Source organism: Prionailurus bengalensis, chromosome E1 (assembly GCF_016509475.1).
Source record: "Prionailurus bengalensis isolate Pbe53 chromosome E1, Fcat_Pben_1.1_paternal_pri, whole genome shotgun sequence".
NCBI lineage: Eukaryota > Metazoa > Chordata > Mammalia > Carnivora > Felidae > Prionailurus > Prionailurus bengalensis.
In genome coordinates, this window is record NC_057347.1 from 54,222,186 (window position 1) to 54,242,743 (window position 20,558).

Consider the following 20,558-nt stretch of genomic DNA (forward strand, 5'->3'; position numbering starts at 1 on the left):
TGTGAGGGGACGTTCTCCTGCCCTCCAGCTAAGCTGGGCAGAGGCTTCTTGGGCACCACCCCATCTCTGCCCTCTCGTGGCTGCTGGAGGTGAAAGAGTTAACTGGTCTGTGGTGTTTCCTTCCGGGACTTGCCTAGATGTATATTTAGCAGGCAGGGCTAGGAATGCCGAGATGCCCCGGGGGAACTGCAGCCCCTGATTCCCTCAGCACCTCTCGGAGGCTGGGGGTAGGCGGGTGGGTGCTGTGGGGATGGGAGGGTGGAAGGGGAGAGGGTCCTCTAGTTGAAGGGGGCAGGGATGTGTGAGTTGGTTTGGAATGGGAGGCTGTGGTCTCATGGAGGGTGTTCGAGGCCCCGGTGGGGAGGGTGTTGCTCTTTTTTTGTGGGAGGACAGAGTGACCCAGTCTCCCAGGGACGTGGGAGGATTGTTGGGGAACAAGGCTGGGATCGATGGGGCAGGGCTGCTGGGAGGGCTCCTTCGACCACCTGCTGAAGTGGCCCTGGGGCCTGGGGATGCACACTGTGTATCTGTGCCAAGGTGTCCCTGCTGGTCTGAGCGCCCACCCGGCTGACTGCAGGTGGCGAGATGACCATGAGCATCGTGCTGGCGCTTCATTCGGCAGACCCGCAGACCTCATGAGGCCGGGGCTGGGGCAGAAGAGTGCCTCCGAGGGCTCCCCACCCAGAGGGAGAGTGAAGTCAAGGAGGAAATACGGCGGGGGGGGGGGGTGGCGCGGGGGTAGGGATGCTGATTCCCGAGTATCCAGACTCCACGTGTGCACCAAGGGGATCCGGTCTTCCAAATCTCTGGACCTCTGGGATGATTGGTCATGGGGACCATGTTTTGTTGGTTCATTTGTTAGTTTCCCAGTGGGGTGTCTGCACCATCCTGGGACCCATGGGGAATTTGGCAGATCTCAGGGTCCCAGCCCCAGGATCATCATGTCACGGAACAGGACAGAGGGTAACCCTGTCATCTTCCCCCATGAATGGAGCCACTCAGCCAGATCCCAGAGGGCCCCCAACTTGTCCTAGAACTGACCACTGACGCTCGCCTGGGGCACTTGCACCTGCCGGCTGGCCCTTCCCCACCCGGCAGAGGGATGGGCTCTCAATTCGCCAGAGCGAGCGACAGGCCCTTCCAGAAAGATCCAGGGATTGCCTGCCACCAAGACATGCCAGTCGTTACTGGTTTTTGTCTGTCTTGGTTCTCCTGACCAGGGGGCACCACCTTTCTAGAATTTTCGGTGCCACAAACTCACATGGAGACAACTAACCCAAATTCCTTCCCCAGAGTGCCCTCTCTACAAACAATGAAGACAGCTGGCCCTTCTCTGACACCAGTGCCCTGCATGACCTTGGGAAAGTCATTTCCAACCTCAGGGTATTACTTGCAGCACCTTCTACAACATGTAGCATCTTCTGAGCATTTCCCACATTCCAGGCTCCAGGCTTAGTGTTTCATAGGCACCGTCTTGTAGAATGCTCATGGTAACACTACGAGGCAGGAATTATGATGTCCATTTTATAGATGGGCATACTGAGGGTCAAAGAGGTCAAGCAGTTTGCCCAAAGAACACACAACTAGTCAGTGGGGGAGGCAGAGCTCGGATCTGGCCTGTTTATCACTGGGTTCTGTACCTCGAACCACTGGGCAAGGCTTTGGGAGATGCTGGAGGGGGCCCCGAGCCCAGATCCAGAAGGCAGGTGTGAGGGGGAGTCTACATATCCACGCACACATGAGGCACATGCTCCTTCGTCTAGCTCCCGGAGTCAGGTGAAAACAGTGAGTAGTTGGGTGTAAAGTTGGAAAGGCCTCTCTGTATGGCCGGCTGAGCTTCTGAAGGGGCTTGTTAGGACTGTGCTGTAGGAAGATCCGTCTGGTGGTGAAGATCCCCCCCCCCCCCCCCCCCCGCAGACGGATCTTCCTACAGCACGGAGAGTGGATTGACTTCCTTCCTACAGGCTACGGAGAGTGGATTGACTCAGGAAGCTGGAGACCCTTTAGGCCAGTGACATAGTCTAGACGAGAGAGGGTGAGAGGCCAGGATGGAGGGGAAGAGAGAGATGCTCTTGCGGGGCCTGCTGAGTTTGGAGGAGACCTGGGGACAGAGGGAGGGAACGCTCACCCGCTCTGTGGCCCCTGGAGCACTGCTGGGGAGAGAGAAAGTTGTGGAAAGAGCTGTACACAGAGAGAGAAAAGGACCCGTTCCTCCTGTGTTATGACGTAACCCCCTGTCATAATCCCTGACGTAATCCCTCCATCACAGGCGCGTGTCCACCACCGCATGAACTGGGGTCTTCAGCTCTCCCTGCCCTACTGATCATGCTGTGCCTGTGGGGGCTTAGCCTGGGTGCAGGCACTCAGACGCTGAAACGTCCCCAGAGGTCATCTGAAGGGAAGGGATAGCTGGGGGATGGGCGCAGAAAGCCACGTACCCTGGTGGCCCTTGGTAGCCGGGCCTCACCCCTCTTATTTCTTGCTTCCTCTTTTTGCACTGGGGACCATCCTTATGGCGCTTACGTGGCTGCACGTGAGGAGAACAGGCCTAGAGGAGGCTGCCCCAGATACTGCCCACCTCAGAGCTCAGATCAATGGCCTGGAGCAGGTTCAGATGGCTGAGGTCAAGAGGCTCGCGCCATTACCCTTCTCCGAATACCTCCTCTGGTCCTAGCCGGAAACCTTTCTACCTGGAATCTTTCCACCTTACATTTCTAGAGTTCTGGGCAATTAACCAACTCCCATATCCCCTAACTTCTTCTTCTTCTTCTTCTTCAGTGTTTATTTTAGGAGAGGTGGGGGGAGAGAGAGAAAATCCCATGCAGGTACAGAGCCCAACACAGGGTTCGAACTCAGGAACCGTGAGATCATGCCCTGTCAGATGGATGCTTAACCGACTGAGCCACCCAGGCTCCCCTCCCCTAACTTCTTTGACCCCAGTATGGGAGTAAATGAAAGCCACCCCACAGGAGAACAAGCAAAGGCTATCGCTTCAGAGCTTGCTACAAGAAGTCAGCCACCATCGCCCATGTTTGACAGGGACTCAAGGGGGACAGGAGGTGGGAAAGCTCATAGTGGAATAAATAGAAGACCCCAGATGTGCCTTGATGGGAGGTCAGCGTCCAGGGAACCTGCAGGGGCTTCACTAGGTACAGGGCATCCTGTGTGGTTGAGGGATTAGGTGCAGATTTGGTTTGCTCCAGTTGGTCCTAGGCAGGGACAAGAATTCGGGAAGCTGTCACCCATCCATCACACCCAGGCCATTTGGGGGCGATTGATACGGGGTTATTGTTTGGCTTCTGGGAGCAGTCCCTGGAGATAGTGGTCTGATTTCCTGCACGCCTGACTCACGGCTAACAGGCTGGTTTCCTGGGCCGGTTCTTGCAAGTCACGATTGGATTCTGGAGCTGCCTGCTGCAGATTGTGGGTCACACAGTTCTATTTTTATGGATGGTCTGGCCATTGTCCATCTGTATAGTCAGTCTGTCACCAACAACCTGTGAGTGCCATCCCAGTTTTTCAGGCAAGCAAACCAGAAATCGGAAAGGTTAGGTGACGGCTTAGTCACAGATACAGTAGGTCTCAGAAGTTGGACAAGAACCCGCAGATTTTGTGCACAACCTCTTCCTTCTGGTCTTCTTGTTTTTATTAAAAAAAAATTTTTTTTTTAATGTTTATTCATTTTTGAGAGACAGAGAAAGACAGAGCATGAACAGGGAAGGGGCAGAGAGAAGGAGACATGGATGCTCTCTATCTCTTAAAAATAAAATAAACATTGGGGCGCCTGGGTGGCGCAGTCGGTTAAGCGTCCGACTTCAGCCAGGTCATGATCTCGCGGTCCGTGAGTTCGAGCCCCGCGTCGGGCTCTGGGCTGATGGCTCAGAGCCTGGAGCCTGTTTCCGATTCTGTGTCTCCCTCTCTCTCTGCCCCTCCCCCGTTCATGCTCTGTCTCTCTCTGTCCCAAAAATAAATAAACATTGAAAAAAAAATTAAAAAAATAAAATAAAATAAACATTGAAAAAAAGAAAGAAATTCAAAAAGACAGTGGCATGTCCTGGCTGGGAGGCACCTACACTAAGAACAGGCTGGTTCCGGGCTGTCTCCCCTCTGGCGTCCTGCAGGCCTCTGCGAACTCCTGGGGTGAGAGCTGAAACCACAGCCTGAAACTCCTGGATTCGTGCCAGTTGCCCCCGGGAGGCGAGAGTGGGCTGCCTGCGGCTCTGTCCACCGCCCCCCTCCCCGCCCCCGCTCTGCCACTGTTCTAATCAATGTACTAGGGGATTCTGGAACATCTCATGGATTGACAGGGGCGGCCGATGGTGGAGGAGGGCTACTTCCTCCCAGGAGCTGGCCTGGTGGTGAGACCAGGTGGGGGCGGATGGGAGCCTCAGGCCCTGCGGATGGCAGCATTCTAAGGTGACCCCTTGATCCCCGTCCCTGTCCTCAAGAGTGACTCCTTGACTATTGCAGAGGCCAGTTTTAGGCTCGAGCATTGAAAACTTAAGCGAGGTAAAAGGGTTCACATCCACCACGGAGCTGATGTTAACAGGCTAGTTCAGTCATTGGCCCTAACCGACCGATGGGCTGACAGCCAGTCACAGTTCCTAAGGTTACCAAAAAAGGGAAGATTCCACGTGTCCCCATCCTCCCTCCCTCCGCCCCATAACTGTAGCCCCTCACTACTGCCTTGTGGCAGACAGTCTCTCCTCTGTCCTGCCCGCCGCTCCCTTGCAGCGTATTCGATAAACTTCTTTGTCTTTTGTTCTGCCTTGGGGGGGATCCTTTCAGGGCCCATGCCCCGCCCCCAATTGGGACGCCCCACAATTATTTTATGTTACACACTAGAAGGGATTTTCCATGTAGGGAGAACCTCACTGCAGGGGAAGGGCTGCAGCCTGAGAGGTCAGGTGACCTGGAGAGTGGGGGTCAGACATCCTGGGAGGCCAGGCGACCTAGGGGTCAGGGGACCTGGCTGCCAGTGTGTATCCTGTTCTGGCCCCAGAGCCCTGGGGCCTCTGCAAACCCCAGTTTCTACATCTGTGAAGTGAGTTGCCTGCCCAAGTAATCTAACCCTACCTATTGTGATCTCCAGATTCTTTTGAGCCTGAGAGAGGCCAGGATTAAGGCCGACTCCCCTGGGCTGTGCTGGTCAAGTGGGTCTAGGTGGCTCCGTGGTTCTGTGGAAAGAGGCAGAATAAATCATTCCTGAACGCGGACTTCCTGCCGGTCGTGGCCCCACCCCCTCCGGCCTCAGGTCCCCTCTGACCTCAAGGTGGGATGGGCCACGCCTATGAAGGAGAGATTCTGGGTGAACAACAGGTGTGGCTGTTGATTTTTCCAAGGGTTTGGTTCTGCTTCCTGATGTCTGCGCGCGCACACACACACACACACACACACACGGGAGGGGTATGCTCACAACTTGACAGTGACTTCTGAGTCCCAGAGCCTGGGGACCATGGAGTCAGTCCACCTGTTCATGTCACACAAGATTTGCGTGGGGAGGCCGAGCCCGGGGGAAAGGGGAGGGGACTGGCCCCTTGCTGCCACCAGCCACGGTCCTCCTGACTCTGGAGGGGTTCACTGCAGGAGAGGGCAGTGGGCAGGGACGCTCCATGTGGCCGGTGGACATTCCAGGGGCTCTGCATCTAGATTTTGCCGCCTCTCTCCTTTCTTCCAGAAGGCCGTCTGGTGCAGGGTTTGGTCCCTGAAAAGCTGAGGGAAGAGGCAAACGTCAGGTGGGCTGGGCAGAAGGAGGAGAGGCAGGAAACAAGCAGGGTTTTGAGGATGCAGAGGGGATGGTGTCCTGGAGAAAAGGGAGCAGCATCCGGTGCAGAAGCCACAGGGGACCCGAGGCGACCAGAGGAGAAAAATGCGGAGACGGGGCTTGAAGACAAAAGTCTCCTTTGGCAGAGCTGCTTGGTGCCAGATCAGATTTGACATCGTTTTCGTGGCGGACTCAGTCGTAGATTGTTGGTGCTTTTGGAGAGGAGGCACTTGGCCCAAGGCGGGTCCCCTGACCTGCATCCTTGTCCCCTCCTTCCCCATAGGCGGACCCCTCCCTCTCTATGCAGTCCCGACCCTGTCCCTGTGCAAAGCTCTCCGGTGGCTTCCCAGTGCCCCACGATGACGTCCTGACCCCTCAACCAGCCAGCCCTCCGGGTCTTGACTTTCAGCCTCGCACCCATCTTCTCCCCGCCCCGCCCCCCGCCCCAGCCAAGCGGTTGGTCCGGTCAGGTTGACTGCGGGACTCCCAGCAGCTCCTCAGCAACGTGGACGGACAGTACTCTCCATGCTTCCGGGAATGCACACTGGCTGCAGGAATGATAACCATCTGGCCGAGCGGATACTTTTCGTACAGCTTTGAAGTTCCGAGCAGGGCAGACATCACATCCCCGCACACCACTCGGCACCCTTGCGGAGCGGATCTGTCCAGCGGGCTGCACACTCTGCTCGGCCCCGTGGAATCGAGAGGGCTCCCAGGGCCCTTTACCCCCCACACCCCTTGTTGCCTGCAGAGAACCCTGCCAGGCCTCCTGCTGCCTTACATGGGGTTCCAGGGAAAGGGAAAGGCTGCAAGTCCCGGCAGATGGTTTTCCATGGAACTTTGGGCTAAGGTGACCAAAAGAGACGCCTTCTTCAAGTCCTCCAGGCCCCAGAACTTGCCAACAAGAAGGGAGACCAGGGTCTAGTCGGGTGGGGTGGAGACTCCAGTTCCTGGCGGGAAGCAGGGGGCCACACAAAGGGCTCTTCTGCTCCACGGCCACAGGAGACGGGCCTTCAGCTAAGAAAACATTTTCAGTGGTTTCTGCTGCAGGTGCCTCCATTCCTGAATAGCTGGAAGGCAGCAGGCCCCAGGTTGGGGTGGGGAGAGGAGGCTCCCCACCTGTCTTTGCTCCCAGGAAAAGGCATCGGAAGGATGTAGACACGTGTTACAGAAAGTGCTGGGAGCGTGTTAAGGGCAGACCCTTGGGGAAGCTGGGAGCCATCAGAGGGGCCAGAGGCGGGGCTGGGAAGTGAGGGGGTGGGGCTGGGTTGAGAGGCAGCAGCAAGAGGCCCAGGGGGCAGGACCTCCCCACTCCTCTCACTCCTGCCCTCCCTCATGGCAGACCATCTGTGGGGAACAAACCGGGAGCTGCCTCTCCAGGCTGGGCACCATCTGGGTGGCCAGGAAGTGGGCCAGGAAATGCCAGGGGAGCTGCCAAGTCCTGAAGTCACTGTGCCCAGGCCTGCCCTTCTCTGAGAGGGGGTGTGAGGAAGGCTGGAGAACTGTGGGGCTCTCTTCAGGGCGTGAGACCTGAGTGCGGGGGGCGGGGGGGGGAGGGCGGAGGGGCAGGGGTGTTGGGGAGGCAAGTCAGGGCCATTAGCAAGCACCCTGATGGCGGCCCCAGCTTCCTTTCTCTTGGGTGCGGAGTGCTCTGTGTAGTGTTGAGCTGCTCCTTAGGGGCAGCCCAGTCTCTGTAAAGCTTTGAGAAAAAGGAACTTACAGGGGCGGCAGAGGGGGGCATTCCTCTCTGTTCTTAGACCTGCACCTGTAAGTCAACCTGCCACCTGCCGAGGCTGGGTGGACCAAGCGGGGCAGCTTTCTGACCAGAAAACAAAAGTCTCTTTAGCTCCAAAGGACCCCGCTCTAAGTCTCAGATGCAAAGCCTCAGGTCCCATGGAGGTCAGAATTCTAAGATGTCCCCACGACCTCCTTCCCTGGGTTTCACCCCTGTGGTTATATTACATTATGTGGCAAAAGGGATTCGCAGCGGAATGAAGGTGACTCACCAGCTGACCCTCAAATAGGACAGGTATGTGGGTGGGCCTGACTTCATCACATGAGACCTTTAAAAGCAGATTTTCTCTGGTGGCAAAAGGAAAGTCAGACTTCCGAGCATGGGAAGGATTTGATGCGCCATCACCGGCTTTGAAGATGGGAGCTGTGCATGGAAAAGACTGGAGAGCAGCCTCTAGGAACTGAGAAAGACCCCCAGCCAACAGCCAGCAAGAAAGTGGGGATCTTGGTGCTGCAACCCCAGGGAACTGGTTCCGCCCACAAACTAAAGGACCCCGGGAGCAGATTATTCCCCAGTAACAGCTCAGCCTGGCCAACACCTGATTTTGGCTTTGAGACCCTAAGCGGAGACCCAGTCAAGCCCACCCCAGACTTCCGACCTACAAAATTATGAGCTAGGGGCGCCTGGGTGGCGCAGTCGGTTGAGCGTCCGACTTCAGCCAGGTCACGATCTCGCGGTCCGTGAGTTCGAGCCCCGCGTCGGGCTCTGAGCTGATGGCTCGGAGCCTGGAGCCTGTTTCCGATTCTGTGTCTCCCTCTCTCTCTGCCCCTCCCCCGTTCATGCTCTGTCTCTCTCTGTCCCAAAAATAAATAAAAACGTTGAAGAAAAAAAAAATTAAAAAAACAAATTCTGAGCTAATAAGTGGATGTTGCTCTGCCTGTAAGTTTTGTGGTCATTTGTTACTGTGCAATGGAGAACAGCTGTCTGCACAGGTTGTATATGTTGAGCCCAGGTGAGAAGGAAAAGGCAGCATTCAGATTTTTTCCCAAAACCCCATCCTGCACTCTGGCTGTGCACCTCCTCCACACCGAGGCCCCCAAATCTTTGTCCGCATAGCCTCTGCCAGAGGCCCCAGCTCCACTCTGCGGGCCGGAAAGTTTGGACACAAACTGTTTATAGATAGACCCACTGCAGGTGAAAAGCACACACCCCGTCTGAGGCCTAATTAGCCAGGTCTCTTAGAAGTTCGCTTCTCTGCTAACTCTCTCCTATATTTCCGCCCAGTTCTGATGCTGCTGGATCTTGCGGTCCTTGGCAACAGTGAGGTGAAGTCCCTTCTGGCAAATTATCTAAGCCAGACTCCCTAGTTTCAGACCCAGATTATCCTTCCAGATAGTTCCTTCAAACTCAGAATGAACTGCTCTCTCCCCAGTCACATGACCTAACTGCCTTGATTTCATCCTGTGGCAGATAGATGGTCAGTGAGCCATCATCAAAATCCCTGCTCTGCTTTCATAGCTGTTGTCATTAAGGAGCAGAAACTACATTTCCCAGCTGCCCTGGCAACCAGGTATGGTCATGTGACTCACCCCCACCAATGGAATGTGAGCAGAAGAGAAGTCAGCGGCTTCTAAGCCAAGGCCAGAAGAAGCAGGTGTGCCCACCCCCCCCCCCCCATACTCCCCTCCCTCCTCTGCCAGCTGGATGTAGACCCTGGGGAATGGCAGGGTACCCAGATGGAAAGAGCTTGGGTCCCTGAATCACCATGTGGAGGAAAGCCATTGGCCCATCAAGAATACCTGCCTTGGGGTGTTACATGACTAAGAAATATATTTCCAAGGTATTTGAGTCATTATGCCATTATGTATAATTTGAACCATTATATAAAACGTGAATGATTGCTATATAGTTGGGGGGTCCGTTACAGCTTTCCAGCCCACACTTTACAAAGCACATACATCCCTCCGCTTGGCCCTTCACCCGAATCAAGTTGCACAAGGTGCTGACTAACCTGGGGTGAGAGCTTCCAACTATCTCTCTGTATTTTGCTTTCCTTGGCTGGCTCCCGTTCCTGCCTTGATACTCACTGTCTGCTTACGCCGAAGTCTGGCTGACTCAGCTGGCCTGGGCTGCCATCCGTCTGCTGCCAGTGAGGGCCTGGCTCCCAGAAAAAATGCACATCTATTCCCCAAAACATAGGCTTCTTATTTTTCAGCAAAGGTGGTGCAGCAATATATTTGGAGAAGCGAGCTGCTTGCTATTTGGCGCACGGCTGCTGGTTACTTTGGGACGCGGCCAGGGAGCACACAGCCCTAATTCTCTAAGCAAGAGCCTCTGGTGATTGGGGAAGAGCGGGGACCTGGAGAGGGGAGGAAACCAGAAGGAGGTGACAATTCTCTCAGAAAGCAATTAAGCATTTCTTGGTGCCTTAGGGGACAGCCTCAACTTTTGTACGTTTCCCCCAGGGAGGCTGGGGAGGGGCCGGGGGAGGGGAGGAGAGTATCTGTAACAATAGTTCTTGAAAACTCTGCTTTGTGATGCGGCCACAACTGAGAAGCTCGCTGCAGGAAGGCAGCCTCCTCTTGCCCACTGCCCAGTGATGTTCCCTCCGGCACAGAGCAGCATCTTGGGGTGGGGGTGGGGTGGTGGTGGCTGGAATGGACCAGCAATGAGGTCCAAGATACAAGGGGGCCCCTCCCTGGGTCCATCGCTGAAAAACGCTCCAGCAGAGAAGACAGGCCGGACTGTGGGTGGTGGTGCAGCCTAGGACAGACCCCGGGCTCTACTCTAGGTCACAGATGCCACGGCCCAGCTCTCCTGTGGGGTCAGATGCCCCGGAGGTCATAAACTTACACAGCAGCCCTGTGCTTCGAAGGGCTCCAGAATGATTCTGCCTCAGCAATCTCCAGTGCAAATTTGCATTTTGTTTGAGTCTGGAAATCACGGCGGCAGACTCCCCAGGGCCCAGGAATCTAGCCACTGGCTCCTCTTGGCATCTTCTGTCCGGGAGCAAGGAATGCATACCAGATGCATAGGGCGGCAGTGAGGTTAAATTACAGTGATGTGACCTGGGCTGCCTCTCAGAGCTGAGCCACCTCTCAGAGAGGGCCGTCGAGGGTACCCGGCCTCCCCGCGCCCCTCGCTGGTCGTCTGAACCCTCCACGTGCAACAAAGGGTACCTCTACTTCCAACTCCAGGCCGGGATTAGCACCAGCCCCAAACTGGTGAACAGAGCAGCCCGGGGTGGGTGCATCTCATGCAAGATGCCTTTGGAGGTCTCTGCTGAGAATCTTTCCCCAACTTTCCCAACTCCTCACCGCACACCCTGCCCAGAGAGCCTTTCCCAACAACGAAATCCTCCCTCCCCTATGCCTGACCGGGCCCCTCTCACTCTGTCACTTGCAGCTTAGGACTTTGCTCATGTGTTCCTTCCAAATGTCCCCTCTCCAAATCTAGCTGAGATCTTTCCATGCCTAGTTTGTAAACTTGTCTGCCCTGACCCCCACCTGTGCAGCCCATCTCTCCCAGGAGGACCAGGGAGCCCGGATTTGACAGGTGCAATGATCCGGTGTGCATGGGTGCCAGATGCCCACAGAGAATGCCAGAGACCAAGGTCTTCCCAGGACTGGCAGCTCGGATGGCTCCCGGAGCAGAAATAACCCGAGACTGCTGCCCTTTCCTTCTTGAGTGACTCAGCAAGAAGCTGGGGTACAGAAACACAAACCTGGTCCTGGATCTTGCAGAGGGGCTAGCGGGCAAGGCCGTGGCCTACGGCTGTGTGCAGAAAGGACCTAGTCCATGGCTGGGCACTAAAAAGATGCTCAACCTCACTTAGAATGCAAGAGTCAAATGAAAGTGACACTCAGGCCCCATTTTCCACTGAGCAGATAGTCAAAGATCAAAGGTTTGACAATGGCCCGAGCTGGCAAAGGTGGAGAAGGATGTTCTCGTGCTTTGCCAGCAATATCATAAACCCACACAACCTCCATGGAGGGCGATTTGGCAATACCTGCCGAATGCACAGATTCTGCGACCCAGCAATTCCATTTCTAGAAAAGTAACGCCCAGTTGTGCACGTGCATTTGTGAAATGACCTAGAGGCGTGGTTTACGGGAATGACAAGGGATCCGGGGTGCTGTCCTCAGGGGACGGACTCCACACTTACGGTATGCCCAGGTGACAGGATGCGGCAGCCAGAACAAAGAATTAGAACCACTGATGTCCGGATCTGGAGACACGTCCCAGTTACCGTGTAAAGTGGGAAAACTAAAGAAAAGAAAGGCAGGAGCAGAAGAGACTACAGATGGCTGGTTTCAATGATCAATTACGAATGAATGAATGAATGAATGAATGAATGAACGAATGACTCGGCATGCTACCATTTGGTAAAAAGCGTAAAAGAAAAACAGTGCAGGGGCGCCTGGGTGGCTCAGTGGGTTGAGCATCGACTCTTGGTTTTGGCTCAGGTCATGATCTCATGGTTCGTGAGTTCAAGCCCCGCACTGGGCTCTGTGCTGATCTTGCAGAGCCTGCTTGGGATTCTCTCTCCCTCTCTCTCTGCCCCTCCATGCACATCCTCCTATCTCTCTCAGAATAAATAAGCAAACTAAAAAAAAAAAAAAGGATAGAAAAACAATGCATATGCTTGTCCGGTTGTGGGTGCTAAAGAACATCTCTGGATGGGTACCTAAGAAATTGCTTTCATCAGTTACATGGGAGTGAACATTTTCATCATCTACCTTTTTGTAAGTTTAAATGTTTGAACTGTGACTATATTACCTATTGGAAAAGAAAATACAGTTGCCACTCTGTGGGCCCCACTCTGGAATGGAATGGAATGGAATGGAATGGAATGCTCCCAGAACTCGGGAGGCCAGCAAGTTCCAGAACAGAGGGAAGAGGTGGACAAGAGCTATCATCCCATCTTATGGTCATGTGGAGGGTTACTTTTTACAGACAGCTTCATTCATGCTGCGCACTCAGTCCTCAGGACAGCCCCTTTCTTTCTGATGAAGAAATGGAGGCCCAGAGAGGTGAAGTGATTTCTCAGAAGTCACACAGCAAGTGGTTGAGCCCGGACTTGCATCCAGGTTTTCTGCCTCCCCCTCATAAGCCTTTTCCTACCTCACCCTGTGGCCAGAGAGTACTGGGGTCTCAGGTCACTGCTGTGATATTCTTTTAAATGTTTATTTTTGAAAGAGAGGCAGAGAGAGAGGGAGACTGAGGATCCAGGCTCTGTACTGACAGCACAGAGGTGGGGCTCAACTCACGAACCCCAAGACCGTGACCTGAGCTGAAGTCGGATGCTTAACCGACTGAGCCACCCAGGCGCCCCTACCTAGAACATCTCCACCTAGAATATGAGCCAGGCCGCCGTGCTTACTGGTTCAGGCTCCAGCTGTGATGTCAGAGGCCAGACTCGAATTCTGGGTCCGCCGCATCCCGCCTGGGTGACTTAGGGGAAGTTGCTTATTGGGCCGACACTCGGTCACTTTATCTGTGAAGCAGGAACAAGAATGCCATCCACTTCAGAGGGTTGTCGTGAGGATTAAATGGGCTGAGTGCCAAGAGAACAGTAGCCTGGAAGTAGGAACAGGCCAGGCTTCCCGCGGCCAGGAGTTGCCCTCTGAGATGGCCCCGCTGGGAGCCGTCTACTTCTCAGGAATCTTGCACAAATCAAAAGGAAAAGCATTTTGCATTCACTGTAGTGCTGGTCCTGCCCTGTGGGCCTGCAGGCCCTCCTTCTGGTGTTCTGTTCTCTCTCCCTCCTTCTGTCCCCACCCTGTCCTGCCCTCCTTGCTTCTGCCCAGCTCTCAGCAGCCCCGAGGGATGCACGGAGACCCGGGACAGGATGCACGGAGACCCGGGGCTGTCTGCCCCTTCTCCCCTCCGCCCTCCACTCCCACTTAAACATCCCAGACCTGTCTTCTTTGGAAATTATAATCAACCATAAAAAGGTGAATAGGAAGGAAGAAGGCAACTAAAGGCCAATTTTTCCTCTCCCTTTCTCCACTAAACAGGTTTGACCCACAGCCTTTAGCTAGATAGCACCTCCATACCACGATCTTTAAAAAAATTTTTTTAAATATTTATTTATTTTTGAGAGAGAGAGAGAGAGAGAGAGACAGACAGAGCATGAGTGGGGGGGGGGGGGGGAGAGAGAGAAGGAGACACAGGATCCAAAGCAGGCTCCAGGCTCCGAGCTGTCAGCACAGAGCCCGACGCGGGGCTCGAACCCACACACCATAAGATCATGACCTGAACTGCAGTCGGATGCTTAACTGACTAAGCCACCCGGGAGCCCCACCGCCACCATTTTTTAATTTTAATTTTAATTTTTTTAATTTTTTTTTCAACGTTTATTTATTTTTGGGGGGACAGAGAGAGACAGAGCATGAACGGGGGAGGGGCAGAGACAGAGGGAGACACAGAATCGGAAACAGGCTCCAGGCTCTGAGCCATCAGCCCAGAGCCCGACGCGGGGCTCGAACTCACGGACCGCGAGATTGTGACCTGGCTGAAGTCGGACGCTTAACCGACTGCGCCACCCAGGCGCCCCAACCACCATTTTTTAAAAACAAAACAAAAGTTTCTCTCTCTCATCTAATGGTCTGGAGGGGGTAGTCTCGTCTGTCAGTACCTCTCTACTCCACAGAGCCCTTCCGGGAACCAGGCACTTTCCACCTTGCGCCTCGGCTGTTCACTAAGCCACCGGCATCTGGGTGTTGAAACCGACCGACAGCCCCCCGGGTCTCTGGGCCTTTCGGCCAAGTTCGCAGTTTCGCAGCCTGAAGTGCCGTTTTTGCGACGTTAAAGGGGGTCCAAGCAAGTGCAAGTATACATCCCATGGAAGGTAGCTCTGCACACAAAAAGGGGTGCCCTCTCCAGACAGACGCGGAGGCAGCAGCCCCGTGGAAGGCGGGGTAGGGGAAAATGGATTTGGGGTGAAGGAAAACCGGCCCTTTCTTCTGGGCGGACAGAACCCTGGAGTGAGGACTTCACCACAATGTCTGGATTCCAGCCGTTCTGGGGGCCGGGACGTCCATGAGCCAGGCACCCAGCACGGGGCTGTGGTGGTGAAGCCTTCCCCTTGGCCCACAGCAGGTGCGGGTGCCTCTGGGGGTGTCCTCACGTGGGTAGAAGACTGATACCGTCCTTCAAAGGAAGAAAACATTGACAAGAAGAACCATTTCCCCCTTAATTCAGTCTCCCTTTCCCTGCTCCTACTTTATTTTTTAAATTAACCTAGAATAGGGGCTCCTGGGTGGCTCAGTCAGTTGAAAGTCCGACTTCAGCTCAGGTCACAATCTCGCAGTTCGTGCCCCGCATCCAGGCTCACTGCTGTCCCTGCAGAACCCGCTACGGAGCCTCTGTCCCCCTCTCTCTCTGCCGCTCCCCTGCTTGTGCTCTCTCAAAAATAAAGAAAATATTTTTAAAAAGAAATTATTTAACCTAGAATAAAGCCGACTTTTATCTGTTTTTGGTTTTGTGGCATTTAGATTTGTGTAGCTGCCCACCGCCATCCGGGCAGGACAGTCCCCCCGTCCCGACAACCCCCCCCCCCACACACACCCTTTCCAGCTTCCCCTTGGGGAGTGGGACCCTCTCCCCACTCCTGGCTCCTGCCTGGCAACCACCGACGTGTTCCTGGAGGTTGTCTTTTTGAATTTTCCGGCGCGACTTCCCCATTCTGCATTCCCACCGACAATGCATGAGAGTTTCAGGTACCTCACATCTCCACCCATGCGTGGTATATCAATTTTTAAAATGTCAGCCAATATACTAGACGTCTAGAGGCATCTCGTTATGCTTTTAATTTACACTGCCCTAACGGCTAATGACGCGGAACATCTTTTCATGTGCTTATTCACCATCTGTATGTCCTCTGAAGTGAAGTGTCTGTTCAAGCCTTTTGCACTATCCTCCTGGCACTAGCCCAGAGGCTCATCAGATCTTGTTTTCAAGAGTTTTTGTAGAACTCGGTCTTCAGCCGCCATCGCCATTGGTGGAAGGGGCCAGAAGCTGTAACCCGCTAATGACTCACATCCAGCCCCACCCAGAGGCTATGTAGGGACCCCACAGTAAGTCCCCTCTTTCACTCGAACTCAGGCGTGATCCAAAGCCCCTCTTCTCACCTGAGAAACTGCAAGGGTACATTAGGAGCGCTGTGCCTGGAACAGAGGACAAAGACCAAATGTATTTCTTATTACACCCTGGTACAGACTTTTGATGATGTCCCAACTTCCTTTGTCCTAGCTACGACTTTCACCCTCAGACCAGACTTTGTGTCACTTCTAAGGGAGGAAGAAATGCTGATTTTATAGGAAAGTCAAAAACAGCCATTCATTTGCTTCCTGGGAGAACAGATTGTATTTTGCCTGAGGAATATGACAAACTCAAATTTGCTTTCTTTTACTCACTATGGAGTTGGTAAGGGTTTGTAAAAAGATTCACAGGCAAATGAATGCTCTCCACTAGCTCCCAAGGCCAACTCGTGTTCACTCTGACAGCAAAACGGTCTGACTTAGCCTGCAAGATATTACTTATCCGTTTGAAGCCTGTTTTTTTAAAGGGTCAGAGAACTTGCCAGAACGCGCACACACATCATTTCTTCTCAAGTGGAGTGGGAATTCATCTTGTCTCGTTCTGTGATTGTTGGGTCTGGATACACTCCCTGCCTCCCAAATCTCTGGATTCTAGAACGGGCGAGGTGACTCAATACCATACTAAGAGCAACGAAGAAGGTGGAAGGGGGGTCCCTGGTTGCACGGATCTGACCAGCGCCAGGAGTTGGAACGCCTTCTCCCCACTGGCCTCCCTCCTGGGACTGGAGACCTCACTGTCCTTCTGCCCCTCCGCTCCCAGGGTCTCTAGCCTTGCAGCTAGACCCTCAGCCGAGAATTTGACTTCCTCCCGCCCCACTTTGCCGCCTGTTAACTGGCAACTTCGCTATCTGACCTGCCCATCTCGTGGAATGATTTCCAGACACAAATGAGCAAGCACAGAAAATATCTGGAAAGCTACTGCCCAAACTGGCTCCTCTAGGGAATGGAATGGGGTTAAGTGGAGAAGGGGGGGCGGGCATCAGGGTGTCTTTCGTGTTCAAACAACTCTGGTCTTGTTTCAAAAATTTTGAAAGTATGAATTCCTGTTGTGATAAAAAGAAAAGTTTGTGGATGTTCACAGTGATTAAATGCACTAACATAATAATGCATCTCTCCGTCTGGGGGTGTCCTTGAGATCAGACAGGATGGGGATCTGGGTTCCAGGGCAGGTGGCAGAGAGAGAGGGCGTGGCTCCACGGTGGCTGTGAGTCGGCCCCTCCCTCCTTCCTCTGAACCCCAGATACAAGACATATGTTCCTCCCTGGGTATCTGGCCAGACCAGGCTGCAGGCAAGAGCCGTGGTGCCAGAGAGCAGGATGCTGCAGGACAGAATGGAGTCAGCACAGAGCACATTAAAAGAAAATCAATCGCTGGGGCAGCAGCCCACCCGAATGGGGGGCCGGGTGCCGCCACTGTCTTCCTAAAGAGCCAGCTTGTGGAGCTGGGGTTCTGGGCATGCTGGTGGCTCAGCAGGCAGAGGCCGGCCTGGGCCAACTGTATTCGGTGGCCAAGGGCACAGCCAGGGCCTGGCACACCTTCACCGGACAGCGAGGAGGAATGGGGCCGTGTGCATTTGTGCTTGTTTATTTATGTTTGGAGCTCCTCGCCCGTGGGTGTGGGTGCTGACTTCCCCGTGTGCTTAGAACCCACCCAGGAGAAGCCCTCCCTGGCTCACAGCCCCTCCCAGGTCTGGGAAGGTGGCTGGGGGTGGGGGTGGGGGGCATAATCCACGGGGAACCTAGGATATTCAGGGAAAAGGGACCACATAACGAGACCGCCACTGTGGTGGGAGGGGAAGAGAGGAAGGAATGGCCCGGAGCCCAAGTCGCTCCAGCTAGCTGCATAAACCAGGTCACTTTAACAGCTGAGCTCAAGTTACAGAGGCGCTCAGCCCCCTCTGCCTGGGACACGAGGGACCAATGGTTCTCTGCTTGAGGCTGTAGCTGCTCAGTGGCCAATGGTGGACTCAGGGTGGGGGTGAGGAACGACCTAGGCCCTGAGTCAGCCCTACCTCAGACCCCAGCCCCGCTCTTGTCGTGAACAAGCCCCACCTGTCAAATTGGGAGAGACACCGATACATCCCCTCCAATGGGCTGTCTCTTACTCAGAAGAAGAATCTCTTCTCTCCTCCAAGAGCCCAAATAGAAGCCCAGACAGAAACCACCTCATACAGAGAGCGGCCCGAGGACCTCCCTCATTCAGGGCCTGGCAGTCTTCTGTAAAAGGCCAGATGGCCACGTCTTCTACTTCGTGGCCAGGGTCTCCATCACAACCACTCAGCTCCGCCAGGGTAGGTTGAAAGCAGACCACAAATATGTCACCAAATGGGCGTGACTTGTGCTTCAATAAAACTTTATTCATAAAAACAGACAGCGGGCCAGATCTGGCCTGTGGAGTGTTTGCCATTTGTCGACCCCAGCTGTAATTCACCAGACCCTTACTAGGGCAGGTCTGAGCAGCCTTTAGGGTTAGCTGTCTTTCCTAAACTCTCTAAACCTGCAGTGGGGTAGCCAAGGTTCCTGGAGCCTGGCTGTCACCACTGAAAAGAACAGGAGGAATTTGGCGGAGGTGGGGGGGGGCAAGTGGGGGGAAGCAGATGTTTGCTGATCGGACTTCCATCCCCATCCCCTGTAAATGACTTCACCTTTGCCCAATTTTTTTTAATTACATTTATTTATTTTTGAGAGAGGAGCGAGACAGAGTGTGAGCTGGGGAGGGGCAGAGAGAGAGGGAGGGAGACACAGAATCCGAAGCAGGCTCCAGGCTCTGAACTGTCAGCACAGAGCCCGATGCGGGGCTCTGGGCTCTGATCCACAAACCATGAGATCATGACCTGAGCTGAAGTCAGACATTCAACCGACTGAGCCCCCCCACCCCGGGCGCCCCACCTTTGCCCAATTTTTAAGTTAAACATGAACAGATATCTCCCCAGTGAGCACAGTTGTGGCTCCATAAATCACCGAGAAAGGTATGATGCAGAGAGGAACAAGGAGTGATGTGTTTCCAGGGGTATGTGAGTCTAGAGAACTTGCTGGAAGCCTAGGGAGGGGCGGCTGTGGGGGGAGGAGGGAAGGGGGAGGGAGCAGGGCCCAGGAGCCAGATATGTCCACCTCGCCCGGGGCTCAGGGTCAGGCTACAGTGGGAAAAAACAGGGTTCCGGCTCAGAGCTGCTGCCACTTACTCACGAATGACCTTGGGCAAGTTACTTAATCTCTCTAAACTTTAGTTTCCTTGTTTTATAAAATGGAGATAAAAATAGTACCTGGTTCCTGGAGCCCCTGAGGTTTAGCTCAGATAACACGCGGAAAGCACTGAACACAACACTTAACGTGTAAGGGCAGGGCCGGACCTGCTGCTTCGGCTGCTGGCGGACTCACTGGCACCTTCCACGGGTCAGGCCTGTGCTAGGAACCGCTAAGTGAAACCTTACTTAATACTCAAGACGACCCTTTGAGGAGGCTCCTATTACCCTGTTAGAGGAGAGGCAACTGAAACCCAGAGGAGCAATGCCTTGCCCAAGGCGCACAGATTTAGCCACAGCCACAAGGAAAACGTGAAAGCACACATCCAAGAAGACAAGGGTGGAAGTGGGCCAAGAAACTCGGGAATCTCCTCGGATTCGGTTGGGATAATCGCCATTTTCACTTTCTAGAGGAAGTGGGGGGGGGGGCTGTGGCCCCTGCGTCACCATCTCAGCGGGAGGCCTGTCTCTCCTGCATCTGCCCTCCTTGCCCAGCGGAACCAAGTGTCCTGGTGGGAAGGTTCTTTGGGGGTTGCTGGGTGAACGTGCCATGTGGCCGTGTCCCGACTTAGCTGGTATCTCTCCAAAACTCACGTTCGCCTCAACCTCCGAACGTGATCTTATTTGGAAATAGGGTCTTTACAGATATAATTAAGGTCAGGATTGAGATGAGATCATACTGCATGGAATCGAATGACAGAGTCCTTATAAGGACTGAAAAAGGAGACGTGGGGACTTCGGTGGGAGGCCTCTTGAAGACAAAGGCAGAGATAGGAGTGATGCTTCCTCAAGCCAAGAGTTGCCCGCAGCCAGCAGAGGCTGGGACAGGCATGGAACGGGTTCTCCCTCAGAAGAACTCAACCCTGCCGACACCTCGATCTTGGACTTCTGGCCTCCTGAGCTGGGAGAGAATCAGTTTCTGTTCTTTGAAGCCCCCGAGTGCGTGGTGATCGGTGGCCGCAGTCTTGGGAAATTAACACGCCACAGGCGAACTTTTGCGGATGGCTCCCAGTCACACTGGTGCCACCCCGAGTCCCCAGGGACGCTAGTAGGATGGGAGAAGGGGCAGGGAGAGGATGCGGGAAGGGGGAAGCTGGAGGGTGGCACTTGGTTTGGAAAGCCAGGGAGTGTGCTGGCTTTAAGGGGGAGTTTTAGAGGAGCGGCTGCCCGAGCCAGGGAGAGGGGCGAGGTCAGAGAATAAGCAAGAGAGGCGAGGCTGGCGGAGGGCAAGGCTCCATGTCCTCGGTGCCTGAGACAGCGCTGGTGACAAGGTCTCTGTTAAAGAGCTAGAGCCGAGGCAATGAGAGGACCCTCTGGTCGGCTCCCTGTACCACTTCCAGTGGCCCTCCCGCCCCCACGTCGAAGCCTGGGCCCGCCCAGCTGTCCACCGGACCATCCGAAACCTCCCCGCTGAAGCCATCCGCCTGCTTGGTCAGAGCTGTGTCAGGATGTGGGAGGGAGGCCAGGCTGGATGCTGGCCACGTGTAGGCCTCTATATCACAGCCCTGACCTTGGTGCCCAGGGCCTGGTCCACATTCCTGTTGCCCAGAGCAAACCAGCAGCACCTGGGTGACCGGGGGAGGGGACGAAGGCCGCCTAGTGGCTTTTCAGTGGAGGGGCTTTTCCTGTCCCTGCACTCCAGTCAAAGCTGGGCCCTCTGTGCTGTCACAACCACAGCCCATCTAAACTGGGCAGCTCAGGAGCTGCCGTGCC